Raw genomic sequence first — 24,991 nt, 5'->3', positions numbered from 1 at the left:
CCTTAAAGATGGAAGGCATGTTAAATTGGACTTAAGAAGGGGACAAGAGCCAGAAATCTATCAGGAGAGAACTTTTATGGAAGGTAGAATTATGTCCTGGGGTGCTCCAAAGAGAGATAGCAGAAAGGGTACCCTATGGGATGACACTTTGGATGCCATATCTGGAGGGTGTAGGCCACCAAGCCCTTTACAACTCTAAACTTTCTGAAGGGATCAGGAAACAGTACGGTGACACCCAGGCTGGAAATAAAGCTTTCATACTTAAAAGGTATTTTCTCTTCATCACTGAGGACGGCCTCTGTAATTAGATGCATAAACTAGTGCATATGAACAAGAAACACACACAATTGGACAAAGACAAGAAAGATACGTATCTCCACAACTTTGGGAAACAGAGCAAACAGATCAATTTATTAAAATAAGCACAGTTGGCCAGGTGCAGTGGCTCACGCCTGTAATCCCAGCACTTTGGGAGGCCGAGGCCAGTTGATCACCTGAGGTCAGGCATTTGAGACCAGCCGGGGCAACATGGTGAAACCCTGTCTCTACTAAAATGCAAAAATAACCCGGGGCGTGGTGGCGCACGCCTGTAGTCCCAGCTACTCAGGAGGCTGAGGCAGGAGAATTGCTTGAACTGAGGAGGCGGAGGTTTCAGTGACCCGAGATCACACCACTGCACTCCAGCCTGGGCGACTGAGAGAGACTCTGTCTCATAAATAAATACATAAATAAATACCACAGTTAAAACCCTAAAAGAGATGTAAGAAGCTAGGCAGTCCACTACAAAGGCAATTAAAGAGTTCAGAAATAAAATTATGATTATAAAAATAGTATTGATTATAATACTGATAAAAATAGTAATAAAATTTCAATCCAGTGAATGAATAGTGCAGGAAGCACAACTGAAGAATGCATTTAGTGAGCTGGAAGACTATCTAACATTTGTAGACTCCTGTCTGAATATTCAACAAGAAATTGATCTTACATTCACTCCTGCCAAAGACCGGCTAAAGACAGGAAATAATTCAGCTTGGTGGATGGAGGCACAAATTAGTCATCTCTCCTCCCCTCTAAGAACCCAGAGTTTTATCTTCAGATTAAAGTAAATCATCAAACCACAACTACCAGGGCAATAAAATCTTAACTTTTCAAAGCAATGTCTTCTTTGAGTTGAGATTTAACATTATATTCTCAGCCTTCATAGGAAGGTATTACAAGACCTTTCGAAGAATGTTCTGTATTTTCAGAAGATCAGAGTTGAAGACATTACCCATCATATTACTTAATGTCCCATAGATGAAGATCTATATGACACTGTTTGTGCTGAAGTTTAGTACCAGAAAAATTATTTTTTCCCAGGAGATTTCCTTTATATGATATAAAATCTATATTTCAATGTGTATCCCTTTTGCTTTGTTTGCCAGGAAGCCCCTAGCTAAATATACTAATTAATTAAATGATTCCAGATATGTGAAACATATATTTGTATATTCTTTATGCTGTTTTAAACCTGTCTTATTTTTTACATTTGACCTTAGGCTTTTATAGAAATAGGCAATTAAAATAAATAAAATTGACATTTTAAACTGCCTAAAGTGTTTTATAAGCATCTGAGTTTATGTAATAAATAAATAATAAAACATAAATTGAGTAGGGTCCCACAGTTCATCTAGGAGAATGGCCTCTAAATAATGTTTGGAAACCTAAAGCACATTAGATTGAGTTCTGGCTTACTAAAATCAAAGCAACAGCTTCTAAACTCCAATTACCATCACATCTAGCCAAACTTAACTTCAAACTTAACAACTCTTGAAGACTTTTCCCTCTTTCCTCTAACACATACAACACTTTAACTTCCTTCTCATCTGAAGTGGATGACATCATATCCTCCTTCTCAGAACAGTAAGCTTTACAAAGAAATGTTATCTTTGCCCCACTGCCAATCCTACAAACCCACATACATCTTCCATCCCTATTCTTTCAAGAATTGAGTTTGAAAGAATGGGGATCTGGCAGGGGATGTGGAATTAAATTGAATTTTTATTTTATTGTATTTTATACTAGCGATGCATAACAGAAAAGAGAACTTGAACAACACTATAAACAAATGAGATTTAACAGACAAATATAGAACACTCTACCCAACAAGAGCAGAATACATATTTTTCTCAAGTACATATGGAATAGTCCCCAGTGTAGACCATATCTTAGGCTACAAAACAAGTCTTAATCAATTTTAAAAGACTGAAATTATACAACATTTTTTAAATCACTATGGAATGAAACTAAAAATAACAGAAGGAGAACTGGAAAATTCACACATATGTGATGAGAGAGAGCATTTCTCCATGATAACGGGAAGAACAAGGGATGGATAAGGATGAAAACGTAGGTAGATTTACATGATTGGCAGTAGGGAAGAGGACAGTTATTGAAAGTGAAGTATAGAAGTCTCCAATTATTGTTGTAGAACTATTTCTTCTTACAGTTCTACCAATGTTTGCCTGATAGATGTTGGGGCTCTGTTATTTCGTGCATATATATTTACAATTGGTGTCTTCATATTACCTTATCATTTTATCAATATATGATTTTCTTCTTTGTCTCTTAGAATAGTTTCTGACTTAAAATCTATTTTATCTGATAGTATCGCCCCCTCAGCTCTCCTCTGGTTACTATTTATGTGAAGTGTGTTTTCTCATTCTTCCAATTTTATCCTATTTATCCCTTTAGGTCTAAAGTGAGTATTTTGTAGGCAGCATAGAGTTGGATAACGGTTTGTTTAATTGTGTTGTTATCCATTTTATCTATCTCTGCCTTTTGATTGGATAGTTTAACCCATTTATATTTAAGGTAATTCCTAATAATGGAAGACTTTTGCCTTTTCGTTATTCGCCATAATTTCCTCCATTACTGGCTTATTTTGTGTTCCGTTGAAATTTTGTGTGTGTAATGACATGTTTTGCTTCTCTTCTCATTTTCTTTTGCATATAGACTATAGATATTTCATTTGCAGTTACCCTGGGGATTATATATAACATCTTAAAGTTATTACACTCTCATTTCAACTGATGCCAAATTAACTTATATTGCAAGTAGTAACTCTACAACTTTACTCTTTCTGCTCTCTTTTATGTTTCTGATGTGACAAAGTATATCTTTATGCATTATGTGACCAATCACATTGATTTATAATAATTAACATATTTGTCTTTTAAATCTTATAGTAAATACAAAGTACAATTACAAACGAAAATTACTTTAACAGTGGCTCTTTTTCTGTTTCTCCACATGTTATATTTGCATTTATTGGAGATCACTCTGGCTCTTTTTCTGTTTCTCCACATGTTATATTTACATTTATTGGAGATCACTCTATGTTCCTGAAGCTTTGAGTTACTGTGTAGCTTTTTTAAATTTCAACCTTAAAGACTCCCTTTGGCATTTCTTGCAGGGCAGGTCTAGTAGTAGTAAACTCTCACAGATTTAGCATATTATGGAATATCTTAATTTCTACCCAAATCTTGAAGGACAGATTTTCTGGATCTGGTATGTGAAGGAGTCACATCTCTCTTGCTGCTTTCAAGATTCTTTGTCTTTTACAAGTTTGATTATAATGTATCTCTATGTGGGCTTATGAAATTTAGCTACTTGGAGTTTATTGAAATTCTTAGATTTGTAGATTCATTAATTTTATAAAGTTTGAGAAATATTCAACCATTATTTCTTCAAATAATCTTTTTTTTGTTCTTTTATTTCTCTCTTCCCCTTCTCAGAACCCCAAAATGCATATGTTGATCAGCTTGTGGGTATCTTACAAGTCCATTAAGTTCTGTTTACTTTCCTTGATTTCTTTGTCTTTCTGCTCTAAGACACAATAATTTTAGTTTTTCTCTTTTCAGACTCACAAGTTCTTTCTCTTCCTGTTCAGATCTGCTTTTGTACTTCTGTAGTAAATTTTTAAATTTCAACTATTGAAATTTTCAGCTCCAGATTTTTTGTTTCTTTAAAACAATATGTTCTATCTTTTTGTTGACATTCTCATTTTGTTCATATTCCCTTTTTTTCATTTATTTTATTACCCTTGCCCATGCCTTCCTTTAACTCTTTGAACATATTGTAGACAATTGTTTTAAACACTTTGTCTAGTAATTTCAGTGTCTGGACTTCCTAGAAGATGATTTCTGTCAGTTAATTTCGCTTCTTGGAATGGGCCAACTTTTTGTATTTCTTTGTATATCTTATGAATTTTGTTGTTGAAAATTAGAAATTTGATTATTATACTATGGTAACTCTAGGACAAAATCTCCTTTTCCCTAGGATTTTCCCTGCTTTGTTTGTTTATTTGTTTTTAATGGTTGGAAGCTGTAATGGTCTATTTGTTTTGAGAATTTTCCAAATTATTTTTGCAAAGGGTATTCCTTGTGGCATGTGATGATGGAAGTCTCTGCTCTTTTGGCTTGTGTTCAGCTTATATTTTGATAAAATTTTCTTCAATTTCAGGAGCTTTCCCAGTCTTTGCAAACTGGTTCTGTTCTGGAAGAGCCAACAGTTTAGCAAAGGCCTATTCTGAGCCTAGAGATCAGCCTGAGGTGAAAGAGTAAGGTTTTCACAGGATTTTTTTGAGCATGCATCTACCTGAACAGGTCCTTGGCCTTCTAAATGTCCCTGTAAATGTGGCTGCTTCTGAATGTCCTAATTTTCCAAAGAGCCTCAGCCTGGTTTCTTCTCCAGAGTTTAGTTGGTCTATTGTATGTTCTACCTATAAACTCTTGGCCCATGTGGCTGCAGGTCTGTAGTCACCTTGCACATTTTATGAGCAGTATCTGCCACTTTTCCACCTGAGTTGTGAATTAGACAAAACAAAGATGAGAACTTTGTGTCAATCCTTCGTGCATTTACCAGGCAGGTTAAAACAGATGGGCACAGTAATTTTCAGATAAGGTCTGCTCTGCTTCCTCTAATTGAAGGGAAGGAACTGGAAACCAGGCTGCTGCTATCTCAAACTGAAGACCACTGTCATGCCCGGGAGAGGCAGGAGGAGGGTGATTTCGAATGCCACAAAATTTTTCTATTCTTTTAAGATGGGTTTTTCTTGACTGGGTGTTCACTTATTTGCTATAAACCTTTTATTGTTTTCCAGAGCTCTGAAAATGTTGGTTTAGTTTCCGCATTTTTTAAAAATAATTCTTTTTGAAGAATAAAAGTTTGGCAAGCCTTAGTCTACCATTTTGTTCTTTATAGGCATTTTCAGATTGCCAGATTGCTGAAAATCTTAGAATTATTGGTGGAATAGCCAAAACATTAAATCAAATAAAACAAAAACAAGTTATAATAGTTTGAAAGGGTGTTCAGATTTGAAAATGAAATCAATAGATTTTACTCAGGCTCAGTCTAAGCAATTTGAGACTGACAGGCTTTCCTGTTGATGTGCCTCCACGTTTTTATTAAAGGGAATGTCTATATTTCTGTAATAAAAGATATTAGGGATAAAACAGACATGAGCAACTAAAGGTACATGAAGTTGATGGGAAGGTAAAGGCTTACTCATTTTTAGTTTCTTAAATGATTTCTAAGACTGTATGCAGCAACTTTTGCTTAGAGATTGTTTTCAGTAGATATTAGAGGCAGATTATGTGAAAGATAGCTGAAAGTTATCCATTTCAGGAAGTTAGGTTTATCTTCAGAAAAGACAAGGTGAACTTAATGCCAGCTGATATCACAGCAGAAGTTAGAGGTAATATCAGTATCCACTAATGGTGCTGGTTATCAACATGTCATGGCAATAAGAGAAACTTCCTAGTACATCTAAATACACTACAATAAACAGACAGCTGTTTGATGCCATAGCCCAATCTGAGAGTCTTTAAATTATGCTGCAGATCCAGTGCTCAATCTCTCCCCACTTCCTCCTGGAATATTTCTGTCTCTTTTCTCTCTCTCTGACCTATGACTGGCTAGTTTATATTTAATAGAAACCCACCTGTGCTTTATCCCATTGACCTTTACAAGCCTTCATGTTTAGGATGGTGTTCATCTGCCTTTCCCTTGAGTCTTCTCCAAGCCTGAGGGTAAATATGATGTATTCCATGGTGGGCAGATGTAAAGGAGGAATAAAATAATCTGTAACAGATGCTTAACACAGATCTGATACATAATTAATAGTGATTGTTACTAATGTTCTCCTTCCTCTTTTCTAATGTTCTAGTTTATCTCTCTTCCTACCAAAAACTGGTACCCAGAGCTGTACAAGATATTTCCAGTTTTGCCTAATCACTTTGTAGTCCAGTGGGAGTATTTCAGATATAATCCTTTGTTGAGTCCTGAAAAAATGGTATCATTTGTATAATTTCATCTGTCTGAAGACTTAAATTTTTACTTTTAATTTAACTCATAAGGCATTTTTCTCTTTTACCTATAGAAAAAATGATAGATAGACATATAGATATACTTACTATTGCTAAACCATATTTTTCCCAACCTATTTTTCAGAATTTGGATTTCAAAAATCCAACTACAAGGCCTTACACTTTGAAATTTCCTCTTCTTAGACTTCATTCATTTTGGATATCAATTCAGCTATTGAATTTTTAATATCATTTAACTTCATGCATCGGCAAACTCAATGTGTTCTTTATCTTCCTATGTTATCGATAAAAATATTAACAGAGATAACTATGTCTAGAGAGTCCTGTGGCATGCCAAAAATACTCCCCCAGCTAGAATCTGCCATTTAACATGTATTTACACAACATCGTGACATGGGAACAAAAGCTACATTTGAGACATTGTATAGTTCTGTTTACAAACATTAACTCTTTCAAGCATTACAGAGATCTTGAAAATTGAATATCATCATCCCTATTTGTCTCCTAAGGAAACTGAGTCACAGAGAGGTCCACAGATGTTCCCATGATCACTCAGATATCTCCCTTTTCTCTAACCCAGTGGGATTTGTTGCTAGGACCAAAATATCACTAAGCATCACATGATAAATAAAACAACCAAATGAGGATGCCCTTAAGAGAATCACTTTCCATTTCTTACTCTCCACATGTTCAGTCTGGCATCATATTTTGAAAATTATAAAAAATTCAAAGCAGTTTAATAGAATAGTCTAAAATCAAAGTATATATAATATCCTCATCTAATTAGAAGTACCTATTGCCATGTGTTCAGTTTTTCACCATTTACCAAGATGACTTTCTGAGATTCTGTGATTTGCACAGTGGGTTTTGGAAACACCATCAAAGTTATTGGGTTTCCTCATTGATACATCAATGTAGGTGCATCGGAAGCATACCACACTCCATTCAACTTAAAACCCAACGACAATTTTACACATAATAGGGTGAGAGGTCTCATACAGATATTATTTGTATCATTATTTAGTATTTTAGAAATAATTTCTAAATGATATTTGAGGGAGTCCGGGAAGGAGATGTGAGAAATTTAATATATTTTAACTCATGTCTTATTTCAGACATTGAGCCTCTTAGGAGATGAGTTAGTTATTTATCTACACATGCTTTTCTTCTCTTTTCATTAATTTAATTTAATTCCATTTATATGTAACGTGAGAGTACCATTCCCCTGCAGTATGCCCACTCCATTTGTACACTGAATTGAAGTCATCATGCCTGCTTTAATGGCTGTGAAGGACTTAGAAATTAATAGCTCTCTCTTGAATTAGTAAATTATATTTTTCCAAAGAGAGAAAAGTGCCTCATAAAAATAAGTGACTAGAGTCACTTTTATTTTATTTTTATAACAAGTCTTTTTATGCTGTAGTTTTAAACCCCCTTTTACAATAACATCTTACATTTATATCATACTTTATACTTTTCAAAGCACTAGCATGCACATTATCCTATTTTTATTTCCACAACAACCTTCAGACTGAAGTACAGAAGACGTCAGAGAAGGCCCGTGCTATAAACTGAAGAAGCAACACATTAAATAACTATTGACAAGTGAGTTCATGGGCCAACGCTAGGCCTCCTGGCTGCTAGTATCAGAATACTCAGTGTTACTCTAGGCAGATAGAAAAAGGGCTAATGGAGAAAGAGTTTCTTTTGCTTTTTCCCAGATAATTTATTTTTTATTCATGCCAGAATCTACAAGTCTACAAAGTCTAAGTTTCCCCAAATATATGATTATTCAATTCACCCACAAGTCTTTTTTCCATTTTTTCAAAAATACAATAATATTATTATTAGCTATAGTCAACATGTTGCACAATAACTCTCTTGAACTTATTCCTTCTGTGTAATGAAAAAGTTGTATCTTTTGACTAATATCTCTTTAATAAGAAAGACTTTCTTGCTAGGATGTTTATACAATGATTAAAAATAACAATAATATACTGCCAAATGTAGAGGGTTCAGAATAATAAAATAAGAATTGGAGGTAAATTTGTAAAAACATTTTTGGCTGAACTGAAGAAAATAATGTATACTTCACATTTTAAAATCTTTGTATGCATGCACACATACAAATATATATATATATTTCTTAATAGTATGAATAATGAAACAATCTTCCAATTTGAATAAGTAAGTCTAATTCAAAAAGTTAATTTTTTTCAGACTCTATATTTTTAATTTTTTAGTTTTATTAGAAAAAGAGCAGAAAACCCTAATCTATCTTATTGTTATCAGAAAACTTTTTAAAAATGTATCCCTCCATTTTCAATAAATACTATATTTGCTGATTATGTTGAACACCATATGCCATATATAGTTCTTAACATATATATGCTACTTCAAAATAGCATACTTCATGTATATAGAGAGTTCACAAAATCTCACATACACATAAATGAACTCCCAGTGTTACTGCTGAGTTCTGTCATACAGAAACATATTTTGATGTTTCTGAGCACTTATTATGTCCCAGACACCAACCTAAGTAATCGGGTTAAAAGGACAAATAGTACACAGACTGCCCAGTCTCTGACCTTGGGAGGGAAACAATTTAACCACTAACAAAAACATAATATAGTATAAGGCAATATATAAAATGCAGTGTGAGTACAAATAAGAAAATTATCAATTCCTCCTGAATGATTTGGAAGATGTTGCAGAGGAGGGACTATTGAGTTTGAACTTGAGTAGGAGACTAACTGGAAGCTCTGAGAGCAGGCAATGTAGGTGTTTGAAAGAGCTGAGCAAAGGCAGAGATGCTGGAGCCCAAAAAGGAGGGTGAGAGAGGACTTGGGGTTGGTGTGTTCTTGAGCTGGGGAATAATGGATCTGAAAGAAGAGTCGAGAAAATGCCAGGGTTTTGCAATGTTTGTTAGAAAGTTATCAAACAAGAAAAAAAAAAAGCACCAAAGTTAAATTAAAATAGCAAAGTATTACCAATACGTTTTAAGACATTTCATTTGTATAAAGAATAGGAACTAACTTAAATTGACATAAATCTCATGACCCTTCTTCAAACACACACACGCACACACACATGAACACATATATCCAGGTCACAAATTTTTCCTATGGACCAAGAGCATAAAGCTGTCAGGAAAACTCACAAACATCGAGGGAGAAAGCCTGGGAGGCTCTCAGGAACTGGGAGATTCCTGTTCCTTTCTCTCTTAGCAGCCTTTTGGATCTCTGTTTTTGAATTTATCTCCATCTGCCTTGTTCACTTTCTTCACAGATTGTCTCCTTGACCACAGCAGATGATGAGTGCTCCACATTCCTCAGTTTGAATGTCCTCTCCATTTGAGTTCTGTGCAATCCAATTTTGTGATGAGACAATGTGACAGAACCAGGCTGGAACTGCCGAATAAAATAGTGACACAAGGCAGGGCCATCGTACCAGGTTGTCTTCTGAAAGCTCTTTAAGGGGCCTTAATGGGCCCAGCATGTGCTAGATTCTGTTGGTTAAGGGCACAGATGTTAAATCTAAATTGTCTATGTTCAAATCCCAGCTTCAACTTGTTTGTTACATGGTCTTGGGCCATTTACTTAACCAGACATTAAATACCACATCACCACCACTTTGCTTGGATAAGACCACCGAGGCACAGAGAAACTCAACCAGTTCAGTGCATACATGAGTCAGAGCATGGGTTTGCAGTCTGACCCTTGAACACAGGCTCTTAATTGCTAAGCTATTCTAATTGTAAGGAAACACATTTAGATACTTTATTTTCTTTGCTAAGACATTTAAAAATATTTCTTTGCTATGCAACAAGGACTTCCACTCAGGCCAGAAATTATTAATGACAGAGCAGTGAAGAGAGAAAAAAAAGAGTTGGAAAAGAAAGTACTTTGTGTTTATTTACCTACGAAAATATAATTTCTTTGAAAGGAAATGGTATAATAAAATTTTAGTGCATCACTTTAGATTTATTTAAAACATTTTTTCCAATATATATATTTGTTGTTCTGATGGATCTTTCTGTGAAAAATAACCTTTAATATATTTTGGTAAACAACTTGGATAGCAAATTCTTCCTAATTCTTTTATTCTCCTCAACTCCAGAAGACTAGCTCATTGTCAAATTCTGGATCACTCTGAAAATATCTAGGCTGGTTTTATAATATTATTTATCTTTATTGCTGAAAACACAGCAGGTGAAGAAAAATGAAGACAATTTGGTAAATAATGGATGCAGAGATGACTTATTGTTTTTCTGCAATGAGAAATAAGCGCAGTTTATTATGTGACCTTTTTTTCAAGTGCCTGTCAAGAACTCAGAAATAATAAAGCCTTACTTGCAAAGAGTGACTGATTAAAAAGAGATACACACTTAAAATGTTGTATCTTTTTATTAAGAGCTAATCTTTTATTTGTGTGTTCATAGAAATAATGATATTTATAATCCTCCCCTCAGAAAACCCGTGGTTGCCCCCCATATAATGCACACACTCACCTGCACTTGCTGATTACATTTTTGGATATATTTCAGTTTAAAATGTATTAAAAAAAGATGTTTTATAACATATGCATGTGTTTTCTCCTTTATAGAAGGTCGTTTTGGATTTTGATCATTCTTCCTCTTGCTGGCTTTGAAGGGAGAAAGATCTTTTGACTTGTAAGGATCTGTAGTGTGCAGCTCCAGGCTTTTATTTCTATGAATAAGTGAGATGTTACCAGCTTCTTTTCTAATATTGATTCCAGAATTTCACCTAATTGGAACATTTTGGAACTATAGGTATATAACTCAACACCTTAGAGTGTCCATGAATATCATACAATATCACTGGAGTGCAGCTTCAGTAGTGCAGCATTAAACAAATTGGCATATTGAAAAGATTTTGTTTCTTTTGCCTTCACGGTGTTCTAAATTTTTAAGATTATTCACAAAGAAGACAAGATGATTTTTGTTTCAAAAGCATAAACATTTAACACATGTTTCCTTTGTGAAGCCAAGTTTTTATTAAGAATTTAAATGAAAGCTCTTTTTACATGAAGAGTTCTTATTTAAGAGCAGAAATGCCCTCTGAAATAAAAACAAAATTAATAAAATTAATGAAAACACAAAAAATGTAACTCAGGTCACAATAGAAAAGTTTGCTTATTATAGCACATGGAAGGGGACTAGATAAAAAATTTAGAACTGACTTTATAGAATACACTATTTAAAGAGTGTCTTTTCTGGTCTGTACTCTGCCCTGTAATTAGCAAGATGTTGAATTATCATCCCACACAAGAAAGAATGTATTTGGGTTCAGTGAATCAAATGATTGCTCGGCCAAACATACACACACACTCACACACACACACTCTCACAAGTAACACACTTAAGTAATAGTATATTTTTTAGTTTCTCAAAACATCAGAAAGGAAAGAATGATTTCCTTTAAATTTCAGAAACAATAATGTTATAAATTTTTAATTTTACTAGTAAAGCTCACAATATTAAAGAAGAAAAATTAGGAAAATATGAGTCATACTTTAATAAACTATATTCTATCCCAAGTGTAGTTCTGTTTTGCTTTCATATTTTGATGCAATTGTTTGTCTTTAGGTTTTGAAAAGTTTTCTTAGAAATTGCATTTTTTAAAATTTGCTTAATACTAGGGCTATAGCTCTGAGTGAACAGAAAAAAAGAAAAGAAAAAAGAAAAAAATCCAACTAATGAAACCATCTGGGTATAAGCTGTTAAATTATTTTTTTAAACAATGTATGTTCCATAGCTCTTTTCCCTCCTTAAAATTAGCAGGGTTTGAAAACCTTACTCGGTTTCTTCGATAAGAGGTAAATTGCCTTATATTCACTCAGAAGAAAGCTTACCTTGCACTTTATTCATAAACTGCCTTGAAATGTGAAAGAAATAATTCTTCTAGGACATCCTGGCAGCAACTAAAAAACAAGACGAAATCTTCTTGTGTGCTCATGTATATTCCCAATTTTATGCACAGTGCTGAGTTGTTTTTTATTGCTTCCAGAGGAAATAAGCAAAACGTGTGTGTGTGTGCACGTGCGTGCACACACCTGAGAGAGAGAAACAGAAAACATGTATAAATGTGCATATGCATGTCTTGTGTTCACTTGGCATACTGGTAACTTACTTGGTTAGTCTGATGACCGACATGGTAGGAAAGTCATCTCGACCACAACCAGAGAACAAAGGAATTTACCCAAGCAAGCTGATGATCAGGGACACAAAGGCTTATCTCTTCTCCAGTCATCTAGTCACAGAGTAGATGGCTTTGTGATACATTTTTAGACCTGATATTTTAGGATATTACAGGTTCAAAGATTGAAAAAAATGTCGAGTTTACTTTTGTAAGTCTCCTACGGCAAAACAACAATGGAGTCTATCAACAACATTCCTCTTGAGCATTTTCCCCGGCACTGTTAGAGTGAGGTAAAATCAGAATTCACTAAAAATTTGTTGTCAATACGTACTGTTCCTTTCTCTATTTCCTTCACTCATTTGTTTCTCTACATCAGTCTTGAGATACACATACATACACACAAACACAATGTGACACCATAGAAATACGGGTAATTCATAGCCGTACAAGTTGTTTCTAAGTCTTTGCTTAATTTGCCCTTTAAAATTAAACTATGATGGGTGAAATAGATGTACAATTGCATTTATATCATTACTCTTCTGTGCATTCAGCCCACAATAAGAACTGATTTTTAAAATAAAGAACTTATAATTTAGAAACTTACAAGTTTGATGTTAGTGCTAGCGAAATGTGTCCTGTGCCTTTAATATGTAAATCTATTGAAATCCAGTCCTTGACATTGTGAGGGTCTCCATGCTTATTACTTTATGACATTTCCAGAATGAAGGTGCAGGAGGGGGCTCACATTAATTTGCTTTATGTTTGACTAGAGAGGCTTCCCATAACTATTAGAACCCACTTCGGGCCCACTTCATTTTAGAGTTGTTGTCAGTCATTTGAGAGTGATATGCCCTGTGGCTGGGAAGAATAAACACATCATATATTAGGTAAAGCTTTGATGTATGGGGGTTGCTGAATGCCAACACCTCGTTCTGTGGATAGGAAAAATCAGAATGTGGGAATGAGATTAGGATAGGAAGGAATATGACAGACAGGGGCCCAGCCAGCCTTCCTGGAACTTTCCAGCTCAGAATAAACTGAATGGGCAAAACCAGTATTTGTTTTGTTTTTGCTTTGGTGTGTTTTATGGTGGTTGTTCTGAAGAGCAGAATGAGATTCCAGAACATAATATTTGTTTTTTTTTTTTTGCCATTATCAAACTTTGAAATTAAACAAAACATTTAAGAGCTGATATTATACACTGGTCCAGAACATTTCAATCTCAACCACTTGTAACAACCGGCCAGAAACTAAGGGTCAGCATGTCAATCCCCATATTTTGTCTTCTTATACTCCCAAATGCTCCATTTTTACACACGTTAAAAAGTAGACTTTTAAAACTCAATAAAAATTTGGTTTTAGAGCATGGGAAAATAATAGTCTGTCCCAGAATCTACAAATATTTTTTTCACTTCTTTGGGTTACAGAATGAATTTATGACTGACTAGTATATTTTCAAGTTGGGAAGTCAATGAATTCAAGCATTATTTAGGGAAAAGCTTGAAATTTCCAAAAAATCAAGTTTTACCCAGAGGAATGTGTTTTATTTTTGCACGTGCTCAGCATCAATTTGCTCTACCTTATCTGCACTTCATCTTGAAGCAACTGTGTGTTAGTCTGATTTGAACACAGGCATTTCCCCTCATGATGCAGCTGGTTTTCATGCTAGGCTACATGGTTCTTATTGAGAACTAATTATTTCGTATAGCTTTTATACTGTTCAGAGTCTTGAGAAGCTCACTGAGTGATGATTGGCATATATTACTACCTCACAGATTATATTAAACAGGCATATCTCACATTCTAATTGTATTGCCACTCTTTAGCCCTTGCACTGGGTCCTGCACATTCAGGAATGGTCTCCTCTCCTATTCTGTCATCTTGGTTAAAGAAAAAAAACATGTTGCCCTCTTTTTTACTGAGTGAATAAACCAAGAAAGTTCTATTTGTTAAAAGGAAGAATCTTATTTAGAAAAATTGTACATTACAGATTAAAATACCAGATTTGTCTCCCCAAGGCCACACATTTGAGCATTTGGAAGCAAACTGGCCACCCCAGAGGTCCATCCCTCTTCTCTGTTGTTTGTCTTAAACAATCTAACAGCATGAGGACAATAGAGCAATTTAAATGTAATGAAAGTGGCTTTACTATATGTATGTATATAAGAAAAGAACTATACATGTATATATTTCAAGCAAGAGGATACATATTTCTATTCATTTTAAGTAACCCCAAAATCACAGTGAGCCACAATGATGAATGTATTTTAGCAGTTACAATAAATAAAGAGTAAAACAGTTTCTGTCCTAGAAAAAAGAAAGAAAATGATAGTAGAGAACCCATATTTGCATTTAATTTCTAATTTTCTTGCAAGTGGACCAAGTCTAATGGTTTCTTATCAGAAGCCTCGAATCTTGATGCATCATGATTAATAAACAAATAAATATTACTCTTAATTTCCTTCTATGGATCTCTCCAAGTTGGTTAGTTAGGGTTATCTTGAACTATCTGAAAGGGATAAGATTAGACTACATACCTTAAAATATATAATATGTATATACTTATTTTCATAGCATTTATAACAATGGTCAACATTTGCCTATTGTTTAGGTTACATAATATGCACTTACGTATTGATAGCATTTATAACAATGGTTAACATTTACCTGTTGTTTAGATTATGCCAATCATGCTGCTTTGCTAAGGACTTTTGCTGCATTTCATAGCCTTAAGAACCTAGATGTAGTCACTTTTGGCAATATCCAGCTAGTCATTTAGTTTTGGAAAATTAGAAAAATAAAATAAAGATGTCCATGAATTGCTCTCCATACTGACATATTCTTATCAACATTGCCAATAAGGTTTTATCAGCCTCAGGCATGAGGCAAATCTATCTTATTAGTGTGAAAACTAATGAAAGATCATCCTGACAATGATAATTAATTGCAGTTGTTGACAAGGACTCAGTTCCTTTACACTCCTCTGCTGTTGCTCTTTCTCGGTCTTTCAGCTCTCTTCTCTCAATTAGACATATGAAAAGTGCGGCCCTCCCCTTGGAGAAAGAAGCTTTTAGATTAATCATATTATCTTAAGGTTCCAAATCTCCATGCCTGCCTGACCTTTCTTCTGTTAGAATCCATTATCTTAAACTATCACAATAATCCTGGCTTTAGGGAGGGAGAGAGGGAAAAGGAATCAAACCTAATAGATGGCAAATAAGATTAATCTATGATCTAAGTGCCGATTACACTTGGCCCTGCCCTTGAACACCCAGGTGTAACCTTGAAATTCACATCCGCTAAGACACAGCAATTGGATTGAGTGTCCCTCAAGGCCTTAAGGGCAGCTGGCCAAACTTTACCCATTACTCCCCAGCGAGATCGTGGGCTGTCTCAACCTCCAACTCTTTTTACTTGTGGAATTTGGCAGCTGTGCTTTTTCATGTTTGTTTTGGGATAGTTCACATTTTTTAGATAAAATACTTATTTTGGGTCCTTGATTTTTGTTTGTCAGAAGCACCAGGCCATGGAGGGAATGAACTTTTACCTGGACCTCACAAGAGGAAAACAAATGGTCCAGCTCCTCAGAATCTGATAGCTCCACCAAAATAAATTCAGTCTTTGCTTCTTTCAAAACACTGACATACTGATCCTTAAAGCTACATATGTTTAAGAACAACCAAGGGGAGAGAAAAAAAATTCCCCCTTGTAACATTTGTCTTCTGAACTTTGAGCTGATTATTTTTCTTCCACATGGCCTGAGGTCTTAGAAAGGACACCCTTTTGGTAAGATGGAACATGACATCGGGAAGTCCCAGCTACTGGTGACACAGACAGGAAAAAGGATTATGTAGAGAAAACAATTTCAGCCAAAGAGAAGTATCACTGGGTCAGATAGAGAGAAGGGAAGTAAAATAAAAATGTATTCTCATTAAAAGTTGGCCCTGCCTGCAGAAATTCAAAGTTGACCAGATAGAATGTTCTCTCATTATGCTTCTGTGTTGTTCAGACCTCTAAATGTATTGTAACCCTGGAAGATGGAATAAAATTAAGTCCAAAATAAGAGTAAGAAGGAAAGTTAGGTCTAAACAAGAAAAAAAATTTAGTAGACTTTAAAAATATTAGAGGTAAAACTTGGTGGGTAGAAAATATGACCATGTATCCCAAAAAAGATAGCTAAATAAAAAATGCCAGGGACACAATTTAGGGAACTCACTCATGCCATTCTTATCAGTGTTACACGTATCTTGGGAGTGTCTCTCTGGCATACTCCCAGGCACAAGTTCTATCTAAAAACAGAACGACTCTTGCAGTGTTCACTTTGTGAAGGTTTTCTCAACTGTTCTCTTAACAAAAATTAACACATATTTGTTTTTAGTTCATACTGAGATTTGTAGGATGAGGACCTCAGACCCACAGTTCCTGAGCAGTTATTCTGTAATTTTTCTTGTCACTTTATAATTTAATTCCTAAAGTATTAGAAATAAATTCAATCTTACAGTAATCTCTATTTCCTTTTTTCTCTTTTAAAAGTAAGTCATTAGCTTTTTTTCTTAATAAGTGTAATGAAGGGGGTATAGAAACACCATTTTTCAGAGACCACCCTTTGGAAACTTAATTTCGAAGCTCATTTGTCAAGAAGACATGGCTGGTGACAAGTTCCTGGGTGGCACAAACCGCATGATCTAGAACTTGTCGTTTAACATGTCCGAATCTTGGTTTGCACAAATGTAAAAAGGAATATGGAAACAAGTCTATGTCAATCCAGGGCTGAAGATTCAATAATTATATGTATAAAAGTGTCTGACAATAGCTGGCTGATTGGGTTGAATCCTAGCTCTGTTGCTTTTTAACTATGTGACCTTGGGTAAATTGCTCAACCATGTTGTACTTTAATTTCCTTATTTTGAGAGTAGGAATTAACAGTATTTACCTTATAGTGTTTTGTTGGGGTTTAAATGAGTTAAAAGAGCTAAATTGCTTAGAAGATATTTAAGAAGTACTGTATAACTGTTTGCCATTATTGTTATCCTTGTTGTCACTATTAGAGTCTCAGTGAAAGATACTCTTTCTTTTTTTTTTTTTTTTTGGCGGTGAACTCAAGAACACTGGAAAACAACAATACCACTGGTTTCTTAGATTTTTGCAAGGATCACAGCTGAAAAAACATCAAAGAAATGAAGGATTCCAGAAGCTCTGGTAAAAACACAAAGGATTCTTCCAGGCTTCTTTTCTCTTGTGAGTTAGGACAGTGCCATTTTGACTGAGTGTGGGAGCCGTTGTCAGCTGTCCTGGGAGGGTTAACTCACACCTAGGCGGGAGCCTAATGCCATTAAGTCAGGGAGAGTAATGAAATTTCATTTAATTTGTCAGGAAGAAAGTGCTAATGTTAAAAGGCATTTAATAAAAAAAGGGAGCGATTGTTTGAAAGGGAGTCCTTAAGTAATTACTTCAAGTGTCTTATGCCTACTCACCAGAATATTTACATTAGTGTCTTATAGTGCCAGTGTGTAATCAAATTAGTGCAGCATTGACAGTCCCTGTTTTTTTTTTTTTTCTTTTAAGGAAGTGTGATTTTATTAATAATCTTCCTTTTAAAAAGAGAGAAAAAATAACTTGATGTAATCAAATCAAACGTTAGCATATTTTTGTTTTTGAAAATTTCTTACTAAGAGAATCGCTGGGTTAATGTTGCAGGTGAGTGCACGTGTTGGTAAGAAGCGCTGACTCCAGGGCAGAGTGGCCGTGCTCCTTCCTCATCTCCACTCACAAAAATGCCATCTTTTATCTACTCAGACCTGACATGGAGATTCAGGTCAGCAGCCAGAGACCGTCAGCATATTGCAGTGGATACCCCTGCCTAGTCCGGGTTCTCTTTTCAACTTGTCTGCGAGGCAAGGAGGGATACAGATGTGGGAGTGAGGGGAAGTCCGCAGGAACCAGGGTGAGGCAGGCTCATCCCTCATCACTCTGTGCGCACAGAGCAGCTCAGGCTTTCGCCGGCAACAATAAGAGGAGTTAACTAATGTGCTGGGAGTGGGGGACGGCCCATGGGACCACGACTGAATGCATTTGTACTTTTACAGTCAGGTCACACTGAGGAAAATGATTCTTAAACATTTCTTTGGAAGTAACTGCTGCTGTTTTCCAGATTAATTTATGAACATCCAAATGAATGAGTCTGCGCACTGATGTCATACAAATGTTTTCCTTTTATCAGGTCTATCTTCTAAGGGATATGGGCAAGAGCATAGGCTGCTGATTGGAGACACAATAAATAAGATATAGAAAAGGAAGTATAGACTTATCTCATACAGGGGATTTGAATATTAAGAGAGGTCAGGTTATCCAAAAAGTGTGTAAACTATAATGTTAGTAATTCTAGCTACTATTATAACTGTAGCTGGAGAGATCTTACTAAATTTCAAATCTGATTGTATCACTGTCCTTCTTATCATTCAGTGGTTTTCCATAGCTTCAGTGAAAGCGTGAACTTTGCAGTAAACCATGCATCGCCTCTGCTGATTTCCAGAAGTCACATCCTTCGAGAATCTGCTGTTTTTCAAAATATCAGGTCTTCAGAATAGAAGAATTCTCTTATCTGTAGACCTTTGCACGTGTTTTTCCCTCTGTCTAGAGCTGAGCTGCCCAGTGCTTTAGCCACTAGGCTCGTGTGGCTATTTAAATTTAAATTTGAAAAAAAAATTAAAATGAATGAACATAATTTAGTTCCTCTCATGCATTAGGTACGTTTCAAGCCCTCCATAGCTGTATGTGGCTGTGGCCAACATATCGGGAAGTGCAGCTATAGGCCATTCATTGATTGCAGGGGGTTTCATTAAACACCTCAGGTTTATAGCCACCTTTTCTACCTTCTGACTTCATCTTTAATTTTTCAGCTTAGCTATCACTTCCACAAGGAAGTCTTTTCTACCTCCATCTCATTCCTTCAATGAGAGTTGGGATGTCCTTTTTTAATATCCCACCCTATAAAAGTTGCCTATATGTTTATCTGAATTTTCTGATCTAAGATGAGGCCGATTTTCTGATCAGCTCATGAGGTCAGGGTCTTGTCTTCTGAATTGATCAGCATTATATTGTGCACTTGGAAAGCAAATAATAGTGAAACCATAATGGAGTGTTTATTAGGCGCTATTGTAAGCACTTTATATGTATGATCTTACTTAATACATAAGTAGGTACTATTTATCTCCTTTAGTACATAACTGGCTGCTATTGTTATCGCAATATTGCAAACAAAGAATCTGAAGCACAGAGAGGTTAAACCACTTACAGACACCCAGAGGGAGAGGGAAGTGTGGGGCTAGGCAGCTGGGGCCAACTTAGGCTCTGAACCTCCATGTCTTTGGCATTCAAAGAACTTTTGTTGAACAAATGTAGGCGTACCTATGAATAGGCAATAAAGCAGAAAGTAGTCACTTTTTCCTAACATCACTGTTTTATTAATTGTACTGATTTTCCCACTAGCCTGACTGTATAAAGTATCGTTTTCTTTTACTAAGTGTTTTACGCTTTCTCCTTCAGTCCTCAACTGTAGGGTGAATAAAGAAGGCGTATTATACTGCCTCTACAAGTAAGAAACCTGATGTCTAGAGAGGGTAAGCAAGATAAAAGGCTAGTGGGCTGATACTATAAAGTCAAAGTAAGACACAGGCTTGGCAACTATTCAAGTGACATGATGCATATGGGCAATGAATCCAAGTCATCAACTTTCATTTTCTTTGGCATTAATGTCTTAGTTTTCTCACTGCTCAAGTTGTATTAATTAGCAATATCATTTCTTTCTTCATAACTGCGTGTGTTGCTAATGTTATTTGTTAGAATGAAATAGCTAGACATTGTTTTCAACAAATTAAGATGTCTATAAATAGGTCCCCAATCAGACATTAAGCCTCATGACTATTGTATCAGTACAGCTATTAATAAATCAATAATGTGGTTTTTGCCTATAGACTATTTTTAGTGTTTCAGATTGAATGTTGATCCCACAAAAAAGAGACTTTTTTAAGGCAAATTTATTTAATACAAAATTTTGGTTTCAGTGAGATTCTCATTACAGCTGAAGCTTAAGACTGTATCTTTCTGCAGGGTCCAAATACATTAGTAAATATGAAAATGGAGGGTTAATTGAATCTCTGTGGGACTATATTCCATTTTCTTGGAAAATCAAAACATCAGCATGGATGAGTTGGTGTTCTGGATTTTGTATACTCAAAGAAATAGCTACCTAATGCTTTGAGGACTTAACATCGAGCAAGTGATAGTCTATGAACTTTACCTATACTGACCCCTGTATTCTTAGCAAGAAATCTATAAGGTTATTGTCTTTTTTATGCAGATGAGAAAGCTGAGGCATAGTGCTATAATAATTTCCCCAAATCATACTGCCAGGGAGTGACAGACTGTGATTTGAACTTATGTAATCTAATTTCAGAGCCCATTTTCTTAACCACTATTCTCTATTGCCTCCCGATCAACAGGTCCAAACACACATGCAAAATTTATACAGGGTTTTAGAACAGTTTTTCTCAAAAAGTGAGAATTATAAAGAACTTTCTGTGTTTTATTGGAGGGCGCCATCCTAAAGGAAAGTTCCCTTTGGATTGTCAATGCAGTTTTAAAAAGCGAAAAACTGCTAAATAGAAAACTACAAGAAGGGATTCCTGGTATAATTGAGCTCTTCAATTTGATTGAGGAATTTAGTTAGTTAGATAAAGAAGACTATTAAGGAACAACTATTTTATAGTCTATCTTTTACTTTTATTTTCTTACTTTTCAATATAATAGCACTTTTGTCCAATGGTAGCAAAAAGCTTCAGTTGGTTTTTAGATAATTTTTCCAAGTCAGTGACACTTAATAGTGCATATTGGCCATACGGGGTGGCTTACGCCTGTAATCCCAGTACTTTGGGAGGCTGAGGCAGGCGGATCACGAGGTCAGGAGATCGAGACTATCCTGGCTAACACAGTGAAACTCCGTCTGTACTAAAAATGCAAAACATTAGCCGGGCATGGTGGCGGGTGCCTGTAGTCCCAGCTACTCGGGAGGCTGAGGCAGGAGAATCGCTTGAACCCAGGAAGCAGAGGTTGCAGTGAGCTGAGATCACACCACTGCACTCCAGCCTGGGCAAAGGAGCGAGACTCTGTCTCAAAAAAAAAAAAAAAAAAAAAAAAAAGGAAATGCATCAATGCATATTGGTCTTTAAATAACCTTGTCTGGCTACTATCTAATATTGATCCATATAAAGCTAAATGTATCTTCTCTTTTCCCAAACCCAAAGGATAGAAAAAGTAAAAATAAGGTAGCTTAAAAATACATTCACAGTTCTTTATTAGCAACCGCTTCAGTCAAAACCCAGGTATAATTTTTCTCCTAATCACAAAGTGTCACTAATGACATTTTACAGATATATCGACTGTATTTTCTTGAGAGCTGTTTATAAAGTGGATACAATGGTTCATCCTGGTATTTGGCCACCTTTGTTACTTAGCAGGATTGACTGGAGATTGGATCTGCCCAGGTCTCCTGTAATCTGTCTTTTAGATGAGAGGGAATCGGAAAACCCGGACGCTACCAAAAACGTGAATTCAAGTGAAAAGAAAACATGTCCTAGCTTTTGAAGACCCTGAAGTAGTTGAAAAAAGATGATGAGTGTTTTTGACTCTAAAGCTCATTCTAAGGCAGGGAAGAAAAAAAAAAACAGCAGATCTCTTTGCTTTTTCCAAAGAACGCTTTTGAGAAATGTGGCATTCCACAGAAGAACACAAAACAGCTAAAGCTTTTAGATGGAATTAAAACAATTGCTGACATTATTGAGAGCTAAACTACAGGCAAAGAAAACATTGAATGACCCAAAATCATGTATGTGGCATTAAAAATATATATATATTGAAATGGGGAAAACAGATTCAGAAGAAATGATTTGTAAGGATGTGGTTAAAACTATTTATATCCTGGGTTCTATTTGTTTTACAGCTAGTGCTGCACGGACAGCATGAAAGGTTATCTTTGACAAGGTTTTAGCTATTATTTTCTTCCAGTGAAATGGTATTTCTTGAGAAAAAAAGGTCTTTGGAACAAAATAACAATAAATCCTGATTTAGATACATAAACCTGCCATTGATATCACATAATATCAGTGTTCTTTCTCACTCGATACAGGCGTTTTAAAGATAAATGGTAAAACTGAACTGGAAATCCATCTGGCCGGCTGCCTGCTCTAATGAATAACCCCACTTTGGCTCGTGCAATGTAAGCAGAAAGTTCTCTCCCGGCCTCTTTCGTCTGTCATGAATCTACAAGACAGCCGACATAATATCTGGGCGACAACGGTGCGCTAACAGTGCAGTGACTTCCATTTTCTTTGCTTTCTATTGATTTTCACTTAATAACTGGCGAAATACTAAACGTCCGCCCTGAGTACCTAATAAATCCTGCCTGAGCTTTTTATTGAGGAGAATTTAATAAAAACAACCATTGCGGCTGAGGGATTTTTCTTCTGGACAGAACATAGGGGTAGGGGACAGCGAGGTTGGGGCAAGAGGAAGCCATTTGACTTTTTTTTTTTTTTTTTTTTTTTTCCAGACAGGACTTCTTCCCTTTGGAATGCAAGTGCGGTGGCAGTGTCAAGGATGCCTGTGTGTTTGCAGCAGGTTCCTTCCAGAAGCAGCTGCAAGTGCCACCTCCAGGCCATCTGGCCAATGTGAGGAAAGGAGGCTGCAAGGGCTTGGCAAAAAACAACTTTCTGTTCCTCTGGTATCCCCTGATAACTGATTTCAAGTTATGGCCAAGGACTGCCTTATCGCTATCAGTGGCTGTCAAAAATTTATAAGTATATTCATTTCCCTATTCAACTTAATTGGTATTTTGGATTTGACACTAGAAAAGCAAGTTTGACTTGCCTGTTGGAGTCCAAGGATACCTCCAACAAAATTCTAGACAATGAAAGAAAGGGTAAGTGTCTGAGGGGAGGGGGCACTTACAAGTTATTCCATTTAATGCTAATTCAAGGCTTCCAGATTCATTTTGGGGCAATCAAAGAGCAAGAGCTCTATGCGTGGCTTTTTAAAACACAAAGAAAATTGGGAAGCATGGGCTTCCCAATTTTCCTGCGCATAAACTTCTAGAACAATTTCTATTGTTGATACTTTAAAAAAAATCTTTTTCTTTTCTGTGATGTGGTCTTTTAAACTCATAGCACAACTTATGGCTCCCTGTACTTCCTATATTTTAATTGATCTTGAGGTTATTTTCAAGTCACTGGGCTTAACGAACAAATATTTTAGAATTTCTTCCTTTATATACACTCATTTCTGTCTCAATAAAATGTCTAATCAGGAATTCACATGTGTAGAAAATAAAAAATAGAAGTACATACCCTTAAAGTGAAGTTAGTTGTTTCTGTGATTTTATAAAATCCATGGACCTCAAGTTTGAGTATCATTGTTATAAAAAACACAGCCATTCAAGCCATGCATGGCACAATTACTCATTAACTGGGCAGCTTTTCCTTCAGAACACGGGAATATGGGGACAGAGGCCATGTGATAATGTTGCAGGCTCCATGTCATGGCCCAGTATGGAAATCCTCACTTTTCCTCCTCTGAAATTGGGTTACTTTGTCCATGAAATGGGGATATTCTTGCCGAACTAACATGATTGACATCATCTCACCAAAATCTCAACAAACATATGGGTACCCAACAAATGCTGTTGATTTATTTCACTGGGGCACTTCAATAATGAGAAGTAGTTAATCAACCGGGTTAGGGTTTGAAATTGGCCAAATCTCAGAAATCACCCTGATGCGACTTAACTCTTCTCTGCCTCAGTTCCCTTATCTCTAAAATGGAACTAATATCAATGTTTTTGAAACTATGAAAAGAATTAATGCACATTAAGTCCTTAAGAGATTTCCTGATGTAAACTGTGGACCTGGGGTGACAATGGTGTGTCAGTGTAGGCTTATCAATTATAACAAGGGGGAGGGGGCTGGGTGGAGCAGGGGTGGTGGGGCAGCTGTGTGGGGTCAGGAGCTGTATGAGAAATCTCTGTCCCTTCTACTCAATTTTGTTGTGAACCTAAAACTGTTCTAAAAGAAATTAAGTCTATTTTGAAAAGTTTCCCTGCACATAGAAATACTCCAAAAATGTTGGCTCTTATGATTTACAAATAGTGCTCGAAAATAACTGAAAGCAGTTTGTGAATCTTTACAAAGAAGAACTTGACTGTTACGTCATTCTGATGATGGAGATTTCATTTTATTTAGATAGCAATGCCTTTTTGTTAACCTCAATTTTTCTTTTTGAGTATTATATCCTTTCTGTCCCCAATTCTTGCTGAAGGGGGAAATGGAAGTAAAAACCTTTAATGTTTTCCATTTTTTCGATCATTTGGTTTCTTCTCTTTTTCAGAGCAGTTTCTTTTAGATTCTTGTG

The 24,991-nt window shown here is 35.8% G+C and overlaps 1 long non-coding RNA gene across 2 annotated transcripts; it reads left to right on the top strand.

Annotated features, from left to right (window-relative positions):
- Positions 1-16,829: 16,829 nt before the first annotated feature.
- On the top strand, positions 16,830-23,943 carry LOC134729194 (uncharacterized). Of its 2 annotated transcripts, none has more exons than XR_010110084.1 (4): positions 16,830-17,064; positions 17,637-17,731; positions 22,716-22,805; positions 23,143-23,943. It is a non-coding gene; the product is annotated as an uncharacterized LOC134729194 (long non-coding RNA). The 2 variants fall into 2 exon arrangements; XR_010110085.1 differs by having other exon boundaries at positions 17,637-17,770.
- Positions 23,944-24,991: the final 1,048 nt, after the last annotated feature.

Source organism: Pan paniscus, chromosome 16 (assembly GCF_029289425.2).
Source record: "Pan paniscus chromosome 16, NHGRI_mPanPan1-v2.0_pri, whole genome shotgun sequence".
NCBI lineage: Eukaryota > Metazoa > Chordata > Mammalia > Primates > Hominidae > Pan > Pan paniscus.
Note: the sequence above shows the minus strand (reverse complement) of the source record. Positions and strands in the feature narration are given on the sequence as shown.